Raw genomic sequence first — 21,192 nt, 5'->3', positions numbered from 1 at the left:
ATCAGTTAGCTCCAAAAGGAGCCATCATGGTCATTGGGCCAATAATAATTATTTTTAAATCTTTCGGAAATAGCCTTAATGCTTTCCAAAGAACCAGTTAGTTTTGTTAGGTCAATAATACAGGTTTTAACAATACTTTATCAACAAACAGTTTGTGATCTATTTTGTCAATATATATTTCCATGAAAGGCTTGTAATCATTAATATAAAAACAGTTTAAAATTAAGCAACACACCCCAAAAGATTTTACCAATAGGATTAAGTAACACTAAAGCTGTGCAACAACGAAAAAATAAATCTCTTCTCTGTTTTTTACTATGTGCCTGTGTTTTGAACCTGGAGACATCTCAGTAATGAGTACATCCTTAGTATGACTTAGCTGTGGATTGTGTGTGTATTTATATAAATAGATTAGTTTGTAACATTAATGTTAACGTTAATGAGAAACTTGTGCATTTACAAGTGCATAGTAATGTCCTTCTTTTGCCAGCAGCTGACTGTGAGTCCCTTGTTCCACTACTTTTCCATTATGAATCACTGCTATGACATCAGCTTTCTGGATGGTTGTCAAGCGGTGAGCAATAATAATGCAGGTTCGACCCTTCCTGGCATCGTCCAAGGCTTTCTGGACAATCTGCAGACAGATGCAGTGAAAAACTTGTTATTACTTGGAGAATCTTCCCTTTCATAGGTAACACCTTTGCCTTTGGGTGTTCCTCACTGGGGTTTAGGATTCAGTCCTTCCCATGCATGAAGGAGGCCTCAAACGGAGGGGCCTCATATTACAACCTTTATTTGTGTGAGTACTTCCACTGAAGTCATTGAGACTACTCTCATGAACAAAGGCTAGCAGAATGAGGTCCATAAGGATCTAGTTTGGACCAACACAACTAATTTGCAGAGGTGTAATGAATTGCCTGTGATAGTGGCTGCTTACCAAATGTGTGTGTTATATTTTACATTGCATGCTGTCTGTTTCCAGCTACACGCCAAATTTAGAGAAACTAACAACCTCTGTCCTCCCCGCCATATGCCCTTGTCCAGGTGTTTGTCAGTTAGACATGCACAATACTTAGATCAGTTTGGAGAAAGCAGACCAGCCAAATACACAGAGATGACTAAAACTTGCATGTTCATTGATAGTACCAGCAATGCCAGACACTTCTTGTTGTCCATAAAAATCCAAAATTCAGGATCCTGACATCTCGCTCACAACTGGATGGTGGTTTGCATGGTGGCATTTTTCACTTCTACTGCATCCCCATCCAAATGAACTGTTTATTCGTCCCTGTGGAGTCTGCCCCCTCTCCTGGAGATGGTGGATGCAGTGAGGAAGCTCAGCCAGGTGAGCAGCAGAGAATAGCTTAATTACTCTCTCTTCTCTGCACAACATCTCCTGAGAGATAGGAGGTGTTGCTGAAGCCTTTTTTCCAAACCAGCTGCTCCTGCATGTCACCTCTTACCCTCTGAATGCAGATGGATCAAAGGACTGGGAAGTAGACAGACGCTTCTTCATTGTTCCATTCTGTCCTGACAGCCAGCAGTTCTACTGGCAGAGTGGATCCCTCTCGGTTTCTGTAGCAACACCTGTTCGCCCAGACTGATCAGGGAATAGTGTAGAAAGAGACCCACGTTGCTGCTAGTGCTGCTGGCTGAAGGGAAGAGGAAGGAGCCTCCTCTAGTAGATCACAGTCTACTGTTTGAAGACACCTGTCTCAAACTCAAAGTTGCTAATTGTGAATGGGATTTTCCAAAGTGCTCAGCATTGATCTAACTGTGAACCCATTAAAAAAGTGCCATTGACTTCATAACTGACTTTGAAGGAACTTAGGCAGGCCAAAACTGAGGAGTTCTGAAAATCCCACTTTGTCTCCAGCCCCAAGTGTTGCTAACTACCATCAGCTCCCAATTTAGACACCAGGAGTTGAAAGCACTCTACACCTTACAAAAGCAGGCTGTAGACAGAGAGTGAGCTAAGGGTTGTTCTGTGGAACTTTCAAAATTGTATTGTAGATGGAGAGCCTGTGTTCTTGCAGTGAAGCATTCGAACCCCATAATTTTGTGTGTATTACAAATGGTAGAATGCATATTACTAACCTTTTCACTTTCCGTGTCAAGAGCAGATGTGGCTTCATCCAGAAGCAGAACTGCTGGCTTACAAACTAGAGCACGAGCAATTGCGATTCTTTGTTTCTGACCTCCAGAAAGGTGTGCTCCTTTGTCACCCACTCGGGTATTATACTTCTGTATAAGTATATATTCATTGTGAAGGAAAGTGAGAAACAGAAAGTTATAGTTTTAAAGCAGATAATGTACTATAAAGCATTTCCACCATGAAAGAAAAAATAATGTAATTGTTTTTAATAAAAAAATAAGATGTTATAAGATTTTATTAACTGTTTGAATTAAAATGCATTTCTATAGCTACACATATTGATACCTGCTCTGTAAAGAAAATTCATTTCAGCATTAGAAAAAGATTAACTCCCAAGTGGTGCAACCACTGATGTGTTTAGTCAAAGACACCTGTACTTAAACATATAAATCTCAAGATTTATAATTTCAAGGCCCTTGAGACCCACACTCAGGAGGTGATCCTTTATTTCTTACACATCCAAAACTTTCTTCTAAGTACATTTTCAAAAAACTAGATGGTAATGAAAAAAATATTGTTTTATTTAATTTTCAATTGTCATTTTCAATTCCATGCAACTCTACAGGAAGCCCAATTTCTTTGGGTTTTTCCAAGGTCTTTCTCCACTTTGAGAACTAAGTCCATGTCAAAAAAATGGTTACTTACCTTTCTGTAACTGTTGTTCTTCAAGGCGTGTTGCTCATATCAATTCCAGTTCGGTGACTCACAAGCCTTAACTCAGAGGTGGGGTCGGAGTCAAGGAACCGCAGATTGGAGGCTCGCTCTGCCAAAGGCTGCATCGTCCTGAGAGTGCTGAACGATGGCATAGTGGGACGTGAAGGTGTGAACGGAGGCCCACGTGGTGGTTCTCCGGATTTCCTGGAGCGTAATGTGAGCCAGAAAAGCAGCTGATAACACCTGAGCCCTCATGGAGTGAGCCGTGACAGCAGGTGGAGGGACATTTGCCAAGTTGTAGCAAGCACAGATACAGCCGGTGATCCAAGAAGAAATTTGCTGAGAGGAAACCGGAGTGCTTTTCATCTGCTCCACGATGGTGACAAATAACTGGATTGTTTTACGGAAGGGCTTTGTTCAGTCTATAGAGTGCTCTTCTAACATCCAGGAAATGGAGCCTCTGTTCCCGAAGATCAGCATGCAGTTTGGGGTAGAAGACATCCTGGCTTACATGGAAGTGGGACACCACTTTTGGCAGAAAGGCCGGATGAGGTCTTAGTTGAACCTTATCTTTATGAAAAATGGTATAGGATGGATCACAGGTGAGAGCTCATAGTTCGGACACCCGACGTGCAGAAGTGATGGCCACTAGGAAGATGACCTTCCACGAGAGAGAGAGAAGTGAACAGGTGGCCAGTGGCTCAAAGGAGGGCCCATAAGGCAGGAGAGGACCAAGTTCAGGTACCATGCAGGCATGGGTAGCTTCGTTGGAGGATGAATTTTTTCCAGGTGTTTGAGGAAATGTCGCACGACAGGGTGTGTAAACACAGAGCGCTCTGCCGCGCCAGGGTGGAATGCAGAGATAGCCACTAGGTGAACCTTAAGGGATCCAAAAGCTAGGTGCTGGTCCTTTAAGAACATCAGGTAGTCCAAAATGCATGGGATTGAAGCCTGGAGCGGAAGCACCTGTCTCTGAGCACACCAGCTGGAAAACCTCTTCCACTTAGCCTCGTAGGTAAGTCTAGTCGACAACTTGTGGCTTTCGAGGAGCATCCGCCTCATTGAGTTCAAACAGGTGCATTTGGCCTGGTTCAGCCATGGATCCTCCAGGCCATGAGGTGGAGCGACGGAAGGTTCGGAGAAGGAGATGACTGTGGTTCTGGGAGATGAGGTTGGGGTTGAGAGGAAGGCGTATGGGAGCTCGAACTGACAAGTCCAGCAGGATCGAGTACCCAACACTGGCACGCCAGGTGGGGGCTACCAGTATGACATCCGCTCTATCCCAGCAGCCTTTGAGGAGCACCTTGTGAACAAGCAGGAATGGTGGGAAGGCAGAAAGCAACTGGCTCGACCATGTGATCTGGAAGGCATCTGCTATCAATCCTGGGCTGAGACCCCGAAAGAGGCAGAAGGTTGGGCACTTCCTGTTGGTCTGTGAAGTGAACAAGACAACTTGGGGAAACCCCCAGGTGTGGAAAATGGAGTGAATGATGTCCGGGCATATCGACCACTCATGTGTGAGAAAACGCCTGCTTAAGCTGTCAGCCAGTATGTTCTGGACAGCCAGCAAGTACGAGGCCTGAAGGGTGAAGGAGTGGGCTAAGCAGAAGTCCCACAGAAGGAAGGCTTCTTGGCAGAGTGGCAATGACCGGGATGCGCTTTGCTTGTTCAGGTAGAACATGGCCATGGTGTTGTCTGTTAGGACCGCTACGCAATACCCTTGTAAGTGAGGAAGGAAGGTTTGGCATGCAAGGCGAATCACCCTGAGCTCTTTGATATTGATGTGCAACAACAGCTGGCTTTCACGCCATAAGCCCTGCGTTGTCAGGCTCCCAAGGTGGGCCCCCATTTCCAGGACAGATGCATCTGTGACCAGGATCAAGGTGGGTTGAGGGGGGTGGAACAGGACCCCAGCACCCACCCTCTGAGGATACAGGCACCATCAGATGGAGTCGAGCGTGCACTTCAGGACCATGAGACCATTTCCAGGCTGTTGCATCCCGGTTGATAGGCGGATGCCAACCAGGTCTGTAGCAGCCTGAGCCTCAGCCTGGATGTTGTACCATGTAGGTACAGGATGCCATGTGACCCAGCAACCTGAGGCACTGTCTTGCAGTGGCGGTGGGAAATTTGCAAAGGCTGATAATTATACTTGCCACAGCCAAGCGCTGTGCCTCCTGAAGGAAAGCCCTTGCCTGGTTTGTGTCCAGGACCGCACCTATAAACTCTATTGTTTGAGTAGGGGAGAGGACAGATTTGCTGACGTTCAGCATGATGCCCAGGTGAGTGAACGTGTCCGTGGCCAATTGTACCTGAGACTGGACATGTTGATGAGACTGACCCCATATAAGCCAGTCATCAACGTATGGGATGACATCCACGTGGTGACGGCGAATGAAGGCTGCCATGACAGCCATGCACTTGGTAAAGACACGAGGGGCTGTGCACAGGCCGAATGGAAGGGCCGTGAACTGATAGTGCTTGTTGTTCACCATGAAGTGGAGGAAATGTCTGTGAGATGGAATAATCGAAATGTAAAAGTACACGTCTTTCATATCAAGGGTGGCATACCAGTCTCCCGGATCCAGCAAAGGAATGATAGTGGCTAAGGAGACCATATGGAACTTCAGGTTGACGATGCGCTTGTTGAGCTACCTGAGGTCCAGAATGGGCCATAGGCCTCCTTTTTCTTTGGGGACAAAGAAATAACGGCAGTAGAAACCCTTGCCCCTGAGCTCCTGAGGCACTTCCTCCACTGCCCCTAGGGCAAGGAGGGATTGTACGTCCTGGACAAGGAGTTGCTCGTGAGGAAGATCCCTGAAGAGGGACAGAGAAGGAGGGTGGCAGGGCAGGATGGAATGGAAATGGATAGAATATCCCATCTGCACGTTGCGGCGGACCCAACAGTTCAAGGTAATATGGGACCAGGCATGGTAAAAATGGAATAGACGGTTCAGGAATGGGTAACTGTCCGGGATGAGAGCTGGCAGTCCATCCTCAGGTGCACCTTCAAAACGGGCGCTTAGGGCCCAGGGGAGGCTTAGACTGTCCTTGACCCTGTCTGGAGGGTGGGGAGATGGTCTATGTTGAGAGTATCTGTTTCTCCGACTAGAAAAGTCCTGCCTCGGTCTAGGCAGGAAGGCGCACTGCTGGGTGGTCTGGGGTTTAAATGGCTTTCGTTGGTTAGCCAGGGCATGCATACCTAAAGATTTGATAGTGTTTCTCGTATCCTTTAAGGTATGCAAGAGGGAATTGGTTTGCTCTGCAAACAAGCCCTGACCATCAAAGGGGAGATCTTGGATGGTGCTTTGGACCTCCGGCAGGAGACCTGAGGATTGCAGCCAGGCATTCCATTGCATGGCAATGCTAGAAGCCAGAGTGCGTGCAGCCACTTCCGCAGCATCGAGGGAAACCTGGAGGGAGGTCTGGGCCACCAATTTACCTTCCTCAGCAATGACCTTGAGTTCCGTACGGGCCTCCGTTGGGAGATCTTGGAATTTAAGGACTGAAGACCAAGAGTTAAAGTTGTATCTACTGAGGATCACCAACTGGTTAGCGATCTTAAGCAAGAGACCCTCAGTAGAATAAACCTTTCTCCCGAAAAGATCCAGGCAATTAGCGTCCTTTGATTTGGGGACAGGCCCTTGCTGGCCCTGTCTTTCTCTGGCGTTTATCGCATCCACCACGAGTGAGCATGATGCAGAGTGAGTGAAGAAGTACTTGTAGCCCCTGGTGTGAACAAGTATTTCCTTTCTACCCCCTTGGCTGTGGGAGGGATAGAGGCAAGGGTTTGCCAGAGAGACATGGCATTACTTTGAATAGTCTTGTTCATGGGGAGGGCCACCCTGGAAGTTCTTTCGGGGCCTAAAATGTCCACCATAGGGTCCTCCTCCTCCACAACCTCCTCAGCTTTGAGGTTCATATTAAAGGCCACATGCCGAAGCAATTCTTGGAGGATCCTAAAGTCCACTGGAGGTGGACCAGACATGGACGTGCCAGCCATGGCCTCATCAGGGAGAACGAAGACGACTCCACCAGGAGAGCCGGGATGGAAACAGCTTCTTGGGTCAGCTGCAGGTATCTCCTCCTGGGCCCCTGGGATAGCCCCTACCATGGGTGCTGACTCCACGGGTTGGTCCGGATTCATGGGAGGGCACCTGAGGGTTACCTCAGGAGGACAGGTGTCCGAGCATGACAACGGATGGGCCCCTGGGGGGGGCATCTTGGGCCTGATGATATGCCCAGGGGGTCCAGAATTGCCACTAAGGCTGCCAATTGGGCACTGGGGGGTCTTGTCCAAGGCTTTGTGGGCCTGACTTGGGAATGTCCGAAGCCCCTGAAGCTCTCCCTGACCTACCGGGAGGGGGATTGGGACCGTGATGGCCAAGGAGGGGCGGTGCGTGAGTGGAGTAAAGAGGGCACTGAGTCCCTTGGTAGCCGAGGGTCATCTGATGATCAGAGCTGTGAGACCAATCGTGATGAAAAGCAGTGCCGCGAGGAAGAGTGGTGCCGCATTGGAGAACGGTGCCACTCGGGTGACCGGTGTTGCTCGGGTGACCGGTGCCATGATGGAGAGCGGCAGCGGGCCGTGGACTGATGCTGTGGCGACAGTCGACTCAGGGATCAGTGTTCCATGTGGAGACAATCATAATGGTGCCGCAAGGTCACTGAGCAAGACCCGGACCTCAAGCGGGACCACGTTCCAGCAGTCAGCCGTGACCTCGAGTGGGAACGACTCTGAGGGTCAGGGCTGCAAGACCAGTGCCGCGAGTCTAACCAGTGCCATGAGTCAGACTGGTACCTGGGGTGGTGCCGGGACTCGGAATGACGCCGGGGCTCCGAGCAGCATTTAGATGCTGGTCTAGGGGCTGACAGTCCGAATATCACCGGCTTGCCCTTGGATGATACCGGAACTAAGGCCGGGGCTGGTGCTGGGGCCAGGGGTACTGAAGCTGTCACTTCGATGAGCCCTCTAGTGGCCTCAAAGGTATCCGGAGTGCAAGGCAATGTAATCTCCTCCAGTTGAACGGTACCCTGTGCTGGGCTGGCATGTTACTCAGTTGGGGCTGGAACAACTTCTTCAACCCTAACGATGGGTCCTTCCAGGTCTTGCTTCCTTTCTGGCAACCGGGGAATGGGAATGGTGCCGAGGTGGGTGTTTCTGGGGCCCAGGAGATCGTCGGTCCCAAGGCGGGCATGGGATCTTCTGTGGTGCCAGAACCGGCAGTTCTGGGGGAGCACTGCTCACCGAGGCGCTTGGACCCTCGTCTTGAGAGGGCTGCAATGCAGACTCCATCAAGCGTTGCTAGAGTCGAATTTCCCTCTCTTTTCTTGTCCATGGCTTGAAAGCCTTACAGATTCTACACTTGTCAGCCTCTTAAGGCAGGAGTCATGGGGATCACCAATAGGCATGGTCTTATTGCAAGAATTGCAAGGCTTGAAACCCTGGGATGGCATGCCCCAGGGCCCCGCAGGGCAGTTGATAAGTGGTAAACTGCCCTCAATGATTGAACAACGCTTAACACTACAGAGAAAAACACTTAACACTAACTATTAATAATTAACTAACAATGATTATGATAAGCTAGGAATTAGTGGAGCACTTGAGAAACCAAGAGACCCCTGTTCCAACAACCATTATGGGCGGTAAGAAGGAACTGAAGGGAGGTCAGGCTGGCAGGGTCTTATATAGAATGCCATATCAGCACCACTCCAGGGGGCTCCCTAGCTGGCCCAATGGGAAGCTGATACGGAAAAAGTTTCCGACTTCCGTGCATGCGGCGCGCACACACACCTAACTGGAATTGATATGAGCAATCACTCGAAGAAGAACACAAAGGTTAAAATGTACTTGAAACATTTTAGCTTTCAGATAAAACTAAAACTGGAGAAAGTTTCAGCCAAAAAAGGAAAAAGAATTGGCAAAGTTTATGAGGAAATGAAAATAAAGGTTTAGAATCGAATGCCTCCTTTATAGTTGTTATATAACATCACTGTGGTAGAGGAGCACAAGAAAACTGGAGCTCAGATTTTGCATTTGAATTAGCTAATTATGACTGCATCTGTGTTAATACATATTGCAAGTTACATTTTTAAACATCAGCTTCCTATTTTCCTCTGAGAATTGTATCCACAAGAAAAACTTTTTAAAAAAAACACAAAAAGCATATTGTTTTGCATTAATAGGAGTTGCTTAGATAGGTCACAGTGACTATTTACCCCACACTGAGAATGGAAAGACATTTTCATTTACCTCTGGGAGATTTTCTATGAAGGTGTGAATATTTGCTGCTTTAGCTGCCTCTTCAACTTCCTCCTGACTGACAACCCTACTGTTGTCTCCGTACTGCATATTTTCAGCAATGTTGCAGTTAAACAAAATAGGCTCCTGGGACACAATACCCAATTTGGACCTTAACCATTGCAAATACAAAGACTTCGTATCTAACCCATCTGCAAACTAGAAACAGAAAAAGGAAAAAAAATCAGTCCCTGCAGAATGCAATACTTCTCCTCAGGCATACAACATATATGTGAAACACCAATCTGTAAAAATCCTCTGCCCTGTGTTAGAGTTACAGTAGAAGTAAAGTGGTCAGAGAACCACTTCTGATCAAATAATAGATGATCAGATCTTTCATCCAAAATTGAACTGAACCAAAACTCTGAAAATTCAAAAGAAGCTCAGATAACCTTTTCCTCTCAGAAGTATTTTTTGCGGATGTCTGCTCTGCTAGCTTCTGTAATAGATGTGGAATTGCCAGTCTATAATGAGATGTGCCCACAGAATTTCCATCTTTACTGATTTCAGAGTAGACAGAGAGACAGCCCAGTCCTCGCTTACAGACAGCCTTCCAACCTGAACCAAATACTCACCAGCAATCACATATCATACAGCATAAACACTAGTCCAGGAACCTATCCTTGCAACAAAGCCTGATGCCAGCTCTGTCCACATATCTATTCAAGTGACACCATCATAGGACCTAATCACATCAGCCACACCATCAGGGGCTCATTCACCTGCACGTCTACCAACGTGATATATGCCATCATGTGTCATCAATGCCCCTCTGCCATGTACGTTGGCCAAACTGGATAGTCTCTATGCAAAAGAATAAATGGACACAAATCTGACATCAGGAATCATAACATTCAAAAACCACCAGTGGGAGAACACTTCAACCTCTCTAACCACTCAGTGACAGACTTGAAGGTGGCAATTTTGCAACAAAAAACTTCAAAACAGACTCCAAGAGAGACTGCTGAACTCGAAAATTAATATGCAAATTAGATACAATTAACTTACGTTTAAACAGAGACTGGGAACGGTTGGGTCGTTACACTAATTGAATCTATTTCCCTATGCTAAGTTCTCCTCTCACCTTCTATGGGTCATCTCAATTATCACTTCAAAAGGTTTTTTTTCTCCTGCTGATGATAGCTCATCTCAATTGATTAGACTCTTCCTGTTGGTACGCATACTTCCACCTTTTTATGTTCTCTGTATGTATAAATATCTCCTCTCTGTGTGTTCCATTCTGTGCATCCGAAGAAGTGAGCTGTAGCCCACAAAAGCTTATACTGAAATAAATTTGTTAGTCCCTAAGGTGCCAAAAGTACTCCTGTTCTTTTTGCATCTTTACTGAGAAAGTCTGTTCATGAACTTCTTAGACCGAGATAGTTGAAGAGCTCCAATAAGAATCTACATCTTTGGGAATTTTTTCAAACATCCTTTGACTCATCATCTCTAGGCTACTCTTCTTGGAGCTCCCATCATCATTAATAGGACTTGCATCAAAAGTCTCATCAAGTGATGAATTAGACCTCAAAGTGTGTCATGTTAACATGACTAGAGGACTAGTGATAAGGGTTACATTATGGGAAGTATATTGTAATGCCCCCTCCAATATATCAAGCCTGTCAACAAAGAGATGCAATCTAGTGATCTAAAGCCTAGACGGGGAGTCAGAAGATCCAAAGTTCTACTCCCAGCTCTACCTTAAGCAAGTCCCAAGTCTCCTCTGCAGTACCCGGACCTGTAACAACACTTATCCACCTCAAAGCGGTGTTGTGCGGATGATTTAATGTTTGTAGTATACTTTGAAGAACAGTTCTGTAAGCTCTAAGCGATAACAGCTTTACAAATCTTTTCTTACCCCTTGTCCTGCCACAGGTTCATAAAATCTCTCCAGCAGCTGAATGGATGCGCTTTTGCCACAGCCACTGCTCCCCACCAAGGCCAGCGTCTGTCCTTTATTAACCTTCACGCTGAGTCCTTGCAAAACTTGAGCTTCTGGTCTTGTAGGGTATATAAAATGGATGTCCCTGAATTCAGTGTTGCCATCAAACTTACTCTAGAAAATAGAGTAGAAAATACAAATGTATGACAGAAGACCTGTCTTATCTTGTACAGAAGCATCAAACACAACTCAGTATGGTCATTTAAATGAAGGCATTGACAAGTCAGTTGGAAATGGTATGACATTTTCAAACCCAGAGCATTTTTGTCAGTTTATTATAGCTTAAATATGCAGTGACATGGATTGGTATCTTCTGTATAGAGGACCTCCTTCTTGAGTCGTTCTTTTCTGCATCTCTCTCTCATTTATATCATTCCTTTTCAGCCTGGTGCACAAGGACTATCATTACTTTAGGTAAGTAAATGACCCTAATACCTCTCTTTTATGTCATCAGTTCATATAATCCAGACACTATCACTATGGGTGGAAAACATAGTTCCTGCCCCTGCGAGTTCATTCTCTAAATAATGTAATTTAAACACACGGTACACAGGATGAACATAGTACAAGGGGAACATCAGATCTCAGATTGGGTTAAACATTTTTACTTTGGTGGATTATTCATAGTTTTCAAGGACAACTATGTTTTAAGTGCAGGTTTGAATAGGAAAAGGGTAGCTGATTGGCTCTTTTATATAGGAAGGGAGCTCTGTGTATAAGAGGTAGCAAGAAAGAAGACTTGAAGACAAGGGTGAGTGAAGGAGATGTTAGGAGATGCTGTGGGAGCCTCTTCTAATGCCTGGGGGATCGGACAACTCCAGGACCACAATACCAGCACCATTGGTACAATGGGCTTTTACAGCACCTGGAGAACTGGACTTCCAAAGTTTAAACTTTTTGGGCCAAATCTTAGCTTCATTGAAGTCAAAAGCAGCTGCTTCACTGGCATCAGGATTCGGCCCAGAGTGGTTTCACTTTCAATTAACATCTTCATCCACAAGAAGATATTTCCCCGGGAGCATTAGCTCAGAAAAGTAGTCAAGCACATGTGTGACTTAAAGTTGTCCACATGAGTTACTGGCATGCTTACAGTATGTGCCTACGTCCTTTTCTGAATCGAGACCACTATCCTAAAGCTAGAATTCAAAAGCAATTTCAAGTTTCTGAAAGGCTGGCTCTGCTTGTAAAAGCATTTATGGAAAGCACTGAGAGACAATATGAAATGTGTTCAGTTTACAAATACAAAGATGAGTTTCTAACTGTCAGCACTGGACCTTGAGAGACAAACTGGGTTCTTTCCATCTCATGTATAATCACCAGGAACAAAAAGGTTCGGCTGGCCAAAGTACGTCCTCATTAATACTTGTGCAACCCCTTTGACTTGAATGAGGTTACTCAAATGTTGTATGCAGTGTTGTTACAGCCGCATTGGCCCCAGGATATTAGAGAGTCAACGTAGGTGAAGTAATATCTTTTATTGGACCAACTTCTGCTGGTGAGAGAGAGAAGCTTTCGAGCTCATACAGAACTGAAGAAGAGTTCTGTGTAAGCTCGACAGCTTGTATCTCTCACCAACAGAATTTGGTCCAATGAAAGATAGTAACTCACCCACCTTGACTCTCTGTTACACAGATGTAACTGACTGGAACTTAGCAAACAAGTCTGCTGATGATGCACAAGAAGGAATAGAATCTAAATCACTCTCCCCCTCAGCTGCATAGTTTACAGGAGTAAAAAGCAGTGAAAACATACTTGTATTGCTGAAGAAAGCAGTTTAACACTGGGCTTGTCTTCACTATCAGGGAGATTGACACTGCTGCAATTGATTCAGCGGGTGTCGATAGCAAAGTGCTCTCTGATCGACTGTGGTACTCCACCGGAACGAGAAGAGTAAAGTAAGTTGAGGGGAGAGCATCTCCTGTCAACACAGCACAATGAAGACACTGCGGTAAGTCGACCTAAGCTACATCAAACCTAGTAACATTATTCATGTAGCTGGAGTAGTGTAACTTAGGTTGACTTTTCCTGGTAGTGTAGACAAGGCCTCAGAGTACACCCAATGGACAGAACAGGTGAATGCAATATCATTCTTCCAGTCATTTTTCAGAACAGAACTGCACTTAAAAGTATTCTGTTAATTTCTCAAGCAAAAAGGTGTTAAATGCCACTGAGCAAATATAAAATTATTAAGTTATTGCTGTTAAATTTTACCCTAGCTGTCTGGTCCTTTCTTCTGTGACATTGCAAAAGACAATTTAACAAGATTAATATAATTAAGGACAATTCAGTACCACCAGGTTTGTTAGTTTCAAGGACTTTCTGAATGGCCTTACCAGTTTTGTACCCTCTTCACTATAGCTGTCAATTAAGGGTTTCCGATCCAAAAACTGAAAGATTCGTTGAGCAGAAACTTTAGCTTTGCCAAAATCTGGTGCCAAAGAAGTGGACTGCCCAACATTCATAGCACCAAATAGAACTGTAAAAAAGGCTCTGAAAACTAAACACAAAACTTCTTTCAGTTCATCTAAAGAGAGACTTTTTTATTATTGCTAATAAATTACAAATATTGTTTTCCTTATTTAAAACAAACAGACTTAACACTATCTATAAATCTGAGAATTGTGATAGTTTTAGAACTTTATGGCTTAGAAAAATTACACACAAAGGATTAGAAACAGAAGTTTACAACTACCAATATTTTTATGAGTGACTAATGGTACGTAATGTCTCCACGCAGAAGCATTTCACAAAGCCCATTGTCTGCAATGAACTGTCAGCAGTAAAAGTTTCTCCATAGTAAATAAACTGAGCCAGGCTCTGTACATGCCAACACACCTGTTTCAAGCTTCCTTTCCCAGAAATAACCCTTCTGCCTCAATTCAACTCCTGACCAGATTCTAAACTGCTGGACCTCTTGCACTATTGCCTCAGTAACTAGACTATACACAATTACCATGTGTTGAAATCACTGCCTTTGGACTGATGTGTACTCACATAAATACATTTTCAAAGTTTGCCATAACAATTAGCAATGAGCCATCCCCCAAATCTGAAGATTGCTGCCTCAAGAAAGTAGGTTGCACATTGGGCTATTCCATAGGTAAGTCCATATAGCAGGGCTTTTGTTAGAGAGTCCCTGATAAAAGAAAAGATTTATGTTAAAGGAAAAAATTGTCATGAAATGCCAAAAGCAGAGACTGGCTGGGAGAAGGTAAGACCTTTGGGTTAGGGGTGGCAAACCCTATACCTCATTCACTCAAATAAAAATTAAAATAATTAATAAAACTGCATGCTTGGGGGTCCATGAAGGTGCCTTGGAGAGAACTTATGGCAAATGAGATCCCTTCATCCCAACAAGCTGTTTGTTGGATAGGACCTTATGATAAAATTATCATTAGTACTCAAAACATTTTAACGCTTGAATGCTGGTCTCCAGAATAAATGTTTATGGATGGTCAAAGCAATCTGACACAAAGCAAACTGATAATTTCGATAAGTCTCTTATGATCTTTGAATGCTTGCATTTTTGGAGAATTTGGATAAATATAGTGGTCACCATAGAAAAGTCAATGTCTACAACACAGCATAACTGAAGCACTGCAGATATTGCCTATTCTGAGTACGAGAGGGGGAAAAGTAACAACTCAGAGCCCACTTTATAGTGGTGACTTATAAATGGTGACCAATGTTGTTGAGTGGGATGGTAAAACTGGATCACCTTAATTATGTGCAGACCTTGATGTCACAAAGAAACTGGTACTAGTTCTGACAAAATGATTTTTCAACAGAAAATGCAATTTCTGCACATTTGAAATTTTCCATGGAGAAAAAAGTAACAAAATATTTTATTCTGGGTTGGTTTGACCTGAATTGAAATATTTCTGCTTCGCACTCACAGCCATGGGACTCTGATAATGTATTATGCCACTTCAGAAGGGAGACCACACTGCATCATGGGAGATGTAGTCCAACCAGGGAGCCTGGCCCATAAGAGATGCAATGTTCCAAAACAGGGAAATGCTGTTTGATGTTGAACTAGATAGAAACAAAATGTTTCAGATCAGTTAAACAAAAAAAAATTAAATATTTCAAATATTTGGGAATATAAAAATATTTTGTTTGGGGAAAAATGCAAAAATGGAATGATTTGCCATTTCTACATAGAAATTTTTCTAAAAAAACTTTTTCTGTGAAAAAATGTGATATATTTCCACATTTTGTCCCACTTCAGAGCAAAACAGAATTTGAAATATTAGAATTTCCCACAGGATAAAAATTCAGATTTTTATTCATCTCTAGTGCTCATATATTTTTAAAATGTTTTCCAAAATAGTTTCTCTACAAATCATAATGTTGTGATACAATGACCTGCCAGGACTAGAGACAAGCTAAAGCTGAGAATCCCATTTCTCCAATGAAATATAGATTTTTTTTCTCATACTGATGATGGTTTATAGAATATTGAATCATAAAACTGTCATTGGCAGAGACTATCATTTTCAATCCCTGCTTTTACTTAAAACATACTTAAGGAGAAAGAAACAAAATGGATGGTAGATAATTTCATTTAAATAAAATGGAGACTAGGAAAATGTCTGACATATTTGGATATTAGAAATTAGCCCCTGCAGTTGTTAGCTTGTAGAGTGTGACTGAAAAGGCCAAAGGAGGAAAATAAATGTGCCTTATTTCAAGACCAGCAAGTCCTTACTTATAATACAAGTCATAAGATCTGGTGACGTTATGTAGTATAAAGTCTTTGCTACTTGACCTATGAAACTCATTCTGCTGCAGTACTTGTGAAGAAGTAAACATCCCATATTCATGTTAATAAAAACTTTATACCAGGTCATTATATTCTGTCTCTCTTACACAAATATTACATCACATACAATAGCATCTAAGAATGTATTTTAAAGAAACTGAGTAAATACATTTTACCCTGCCAAAATCTTTCAAATCATTCATGTATTTAACATTTTAGTCTGCAAATGAATGTAATATGACTAAATCGTGAGTTGTTTTAAATTAAGAAAATATGTATTCATTGCTTTTAAAAAACAGAATTGTTTGAGAGCAAATCCTACCTGTATGGACCATTCAGACTTGCATTATACCTCTCACAGAATGCATCTTCACTACTTAATGAAGCCACAGTTCTTATATTTTCAACCACTTCCGTTGAAATCTAAATTGGGAGACAAGACGGATATGAAGTATTCTTTTATATTTGAGTCTACTCCTACCACTATGTAGTTAGCACATCTGTAGCACTTTTCATCTTTCACTCTCCAAGTGTTTTTCTTTTAAAAAAAGGAGATTAAGTATCATTCTCAGGGAAACTGAGGCACAACTATTAAATTATTTGCCTATGGTCACACAGTGGTCTTTCCACTAAGCCAGCATGGCTGCTATGTGATTCCTAAGTACTCCTATCCTCACCTGCACATTTTGTTGTACAGCAGCATTAGCTGGCACTATAGAAGCCATTAAAAGGTAAGAAGTTGCTCTTTGCTGAGTACCCATATCCCAGGCAGCAGCTCACTGGAGGGCTGCATGTTACCTTGGTTATGCTGCCTGAGCAGCACACTGAGCTGGGTGAGCCCCAAACTCCTACTACCCACCCCTAGTGGGGACTCCTGCTCCTGCTTCTGCCAGGCTTCCCCAGCCATCTGCCAGGCCTACCCAGTCCACCCTCCTCCAAACCAGGCCCGTCCCCCCCACACTTTGGCCAGCACTGCAACAGGGGCGACGTGTATCTTAACTTTTCATTTTCTGGATTTCAGATGTTTAAATTTGCATGATCTTTAGCTCCCTCCCACCCCGATCTTGGCTTTGCTGGGGGGCAAGGTGAGAGGCTCAGACACTCCAAGAAGAGCAGGGTCCTTAGATCCCAGCTCACATGGAGGAGCAGGGCTCCCCAAGATCCAAGCAACACACACAGAAGGGGAGCATTCAGGGCTGACAGCCCACCCCCAAATCCTCAACTTCCTCTGCCACCCCTCACATTCCCCATCCTCTCCCCCCACACTCCCCCAATCTCTACCCCCCATACTGAAATCACCCCAACTTTGGATCACTCACCCTACCCTACGCTTTTGTGACAAATAGCAAATTTCAAGACAATCTGTGTAAACACACAGATTTGAGCATACTTAGTAGTCATCCTTTAAACAGGAAGGGCTTCTCCACCTTAGCCAGAGCAGAGCTGGTGCTCAGTTATAATGCTGTATACAATTAGAAGGCCAATAGAGTAGAGGAGCTCCACACATCCATCAGCATCATAATAGTCTCAGAGAGCTGTGAAGTGGCCCATTCATCTCAATGAGATATTCTCAGCTGAAAGTGAACACCCAGCCTGAATTCAGCCAGAATTTAGCTCTGAGGAAGGTGACCAGACAGCAAGTGTGAAAAATCAGGTTGGGGGTGGGGAGTAATAGGCACCTATATAAGACAAAGCCCTGAATATTGGGACAGTCCCTATAAAATTGAGACACCTGGTCACCTAGCTCTGAGACATATGAACTGCTTCATTCATGCCAGTCGGGTTTTCCCATTCCCCCTTCCTAGGACTGTAGATTTTCTGACATGCCCATTCTCAGCTCCTCACCCCTCTCAGCAGTGTGTTCTTGGGGCATGCTCTGAGCATGACTGTTCTAAGCTTCCCACTCAGAGAGGACCCGGACTTCCCTGATCCAAGCTCACATGGGGAAAGGTAGAGAGAGGGGGACAGGCTCCCTTAGGACAAAGCATCCCAGATTCCAGTTCATGTGAGGAGGTAGGGAGAGGGGCTTAGATGTCCCCAGAAAGCAATGCCTACTGCAGACCCTGGCTTACATGAGAGGGGACATAGAAGGTAGATAGATCCCCATGGCAGGGTAAAGCAGCTTCAGAGCCCGGCAAACAGAGAGGGGTCAGGTGTGAGCTCAGACACCCCCAGAGAGACAAGCCCCCCCCCCCAAATTCCACCTCAACTGCAGGGGGTGGGGAGAGGGGCTAAGACTCCCCCAGAGAGCTAGGAGGTCCCCTAGATTCAAGCACACACACAAAAGGGATAGAAGGGGAACATGTGGAGCTGCCCCTATTCCCCCCAGACACTCTGCAACAAACCCCCATGTCTGCTTCCCAGTATCCATTCCCCAAACCCAACTCCTTTACCACCCGTCCCCATTTATCTCCCTCCTCATAATCCCCCCTCTTCTCTGTGCAGCCTCAAACCCCTCTCACCCTATTCCCCTAAATCCGCCATCTTGTAAAATGCTTCTCTCTTGCCAGCAAGCATTTTCACGCCTAATTTTTTTAAACAAAAATACTTTGATGACATTACAACCCCTCCAAAATAGAAGCCTGATAGTAACAGATTTTATCAACATGCCAGCCAAGCTTTCCCAGGTTTTCAGCAAAGGGGGGCTGTGAACTGTCATTAGCTGGGGGAGTTCAGGAACAAACACTAACTGTGCATCTCTTCAGTCTATCCAGCCGCTTTGACCATATTCTACCTGCAAATCCTTTGGGGTTCGCTTTACATACGTGCTCAATGTAACTTGTGGAGTGCTTGACCTTTACTCAAGAGCCTAAGTGGATGGCCAAACTCTCTTGCTAATAATGCTCTGAATCCTGCTTCCCCCAAGCGGCTAGTGGATGCCATGCATTCTCTGGGGGTAACCCTCAAGTGAGTGAGACCCTTGTGCCAGGATCAGACCCATGGTCTGATCTCTAGGTGTGGGCAAAAAAACATTACTAGAACGAACCTTTAGAAAAGCTGATTATTGGGTGGGAAATGGCATCTCATGAACCCCTTGGTCAAATAACCCCAAATTTGGATTACTACACGTATCTTGCACCCCCATAAGGTTCACCAATTTATAGTGGTGCACCTCAGGAGATGGTAGGGCAGGGTTAGTGACCCAAACTTGACATTTGTTGAGCCAGATATTCTGGAAATATAAGCCCGAAAACAGCCATTTTTTAAAAAAAATTTCTAGGTGGTGGGTGTTTTTAAAAAAATAACAAAAACAAAAACTTAGAGCTAGAACTGTAGAGCTAGAGTTCATAGGTAGATACTAAGGACTGGAAGATTAATCACAAACCACTGGGTGGCTGTGAACTCACCCTTCAAATAACACTGCTAAAGATAAGTTAATTACACACACATACTCCCAAGTCAAAAGGAATTTTGAACTGAGTGGCTGGAGATTGCTACGATGTGAGAGTCATAGGAGGTGATTTCATTTTGGGAGAAATGCAATCAAAGCGTTTGGGTGGAAAATTGGATGTGTAAACTTTCTGGGAACGAGGGTTGCCAAACCTTCAGGATTGTCCCAGAGTTTCCAGGACTAAAAGTGTCAGAGGAGTGGCTATGTTAGTCTGTATTCACAAATCCTCCAGACTCCTTGTTGTTTTTCAGGAATTAAAGATTAATCTTTAAAGATTCTGTCATGTGATGAAACCTCCAGGAATAGGTTCAACCAAAATTGACAACCCTGCTGGGAAAGGGGATTGAAGTAAATAGGAATAGGTGGTAGGGGAGGTAATAGGTTCAGGTGATGGAGGCACATGACCCCCCAGCTCTGCCAGTGCACCCCAGCCCTGCAGCGCACTGCCCTGTGCCCTCTCTGCCAATAAACAAGCACTCCAACCCCGAACTTGGTCTTGGCATCCTAATCCTCTGTATCCCACAGCTGTCTTTGCACCCCAACCCCTCATGAATCTCAACTTTCCTGCAGATCCAGCCCTTCCAGTGTACCCCAACGTTCCTATACCCCAGTTCTACCAATGCACCTGACCCGTTGCACATCCTAGCTCTGTCAATGCACCCCAATACTACAGGAAAGCTACTAGATGCACATGCATGGGGAAATTGGAGGGTTCGTGGCTGACCAGAAACCATTACAAGCTCTGACATCGCACTGTTCTTGAAGATGGGATACATCTATAGGAAAGGAGTCAGAGAATTTTTCTTTCAAATACAAAATTGTCAGTGTTTTGGAACACAAACCCTATCTGGGATTTCTCCCACCAGCCTGCTACAAACTCTACTCTCTAGCCATTCTGAAACATGACCAGGAACACTATACCACTGGAACACAGCTGTTCTTAACCCTAGGTACTGCTTGTGAGCCAGATCAGAGGAGGGAAGAGGTGACAGCAATAGAAAAGTTTTCACAGGGAGTGAAAACTTCAGGGAGACGTGTTCCCTGTTTGCAATAGGGAGGCCTCTGTAAGGTAGTGGGGATGGGGGGATGCAGTGAATGGGTCAGAGGTATGGCGGTGGAGGTGTGCTGAAGCAGGGCTGGTGAGGCCTGATGAATGTGTGTGTCAGGGAGTGCAGCTTGCTCAGTGTGCTAATTGTGGAACACTATATGTACAACTGCCTATATGGCTACTACCTTCTAATACCACCAGAGCTTTTCCTGTTTAAAAAAAAAAACCTTGGAAATTCCATGACAAAGAATGCTGTTAAATGCAGAGTTAAGGTTGCTTGGGGGTATGTTGTACCCCTGCAGAATGCTGTGTGGAATAAAACTCAAACTACTGAAAACCAGGAGATGCACAAGTCAGGTTGTGCATCCAAGTTTACCTCTGCCCTCTTTCTGCAGTGCCCAATTAACACACATACCTTTGCTCTGCCAACCCCGTAGCTGCTGACATGCACAAGGTCTTCACCTTGTTTTACAGCCCATTCTCTCTCACCCATGGGATTCCAGCTAACAATATTACAGGATAAGAAAAAAAAAAAAAAGGCTGCCCACCCCATGTTCTATCCATCCCATAGAGCTGGCAGTAGCCCATGGGAATTATTTGCATATACTCTAGTTGCAATCAGGATGCTAGGTGTACCTACATGAAATGGTGGAGACAGTAGCTGGGACTGCTTGGTAAGTGTGTTGGTGATGTGAGGATGTGTGGATCACTCTGAGATATGTGAGAGAGCAGAGCAGAGTTTAGGAAACTAGGTCAGGTTACAAAGGATGAATATAGGCAAACAACACAGGAATGTAGGGGCAAGATTAGAAAGGTAAAGGCACAAAATGAGCTCAAACTAGCTATGAGAATAAAGGGAAACAAGAAGACTTTTTATCAATACATTAGAAGCAAGAGGAAGACCAAGGACAGGGTAGCAGGGCCGTCCTTAGGATT

At 44.5% G+C, this 21,192-nt stretch overlaps 1 pseudogene; it reads right to left on the bottom strand.

Moving 5' to 3' along the window:
- Positions 1–436: 436 nt before the first annotated feature.
- Positions 437–21,192, bottom strand: part of LOC116816795 (ATP-dependent translocase ABCB1-like) — a 65,549-nt pseudogene continuing 44,793 nt past the window's right edge.

Source organism: Chelonoidis abingdonii, chromosome 2 (genome assembly GCF_003597395.2).
Source record: "Chelonoidis abingdonii isolate Lonesome George chromosome 2, CheloAbing_2.0, whole genome shotgun sequence".
Lineage (NCBI taxonomy): Eukaryota > Metazoa > Chordata > Testudines > Testudinidae > Chelonoidis > Chelonoidis abingdonii.
The sequence above is the reverse complement of the archived record's forward strand: the minus strand, read 5'-3'. Positions and strand labels throughout refer to the sequence as shown.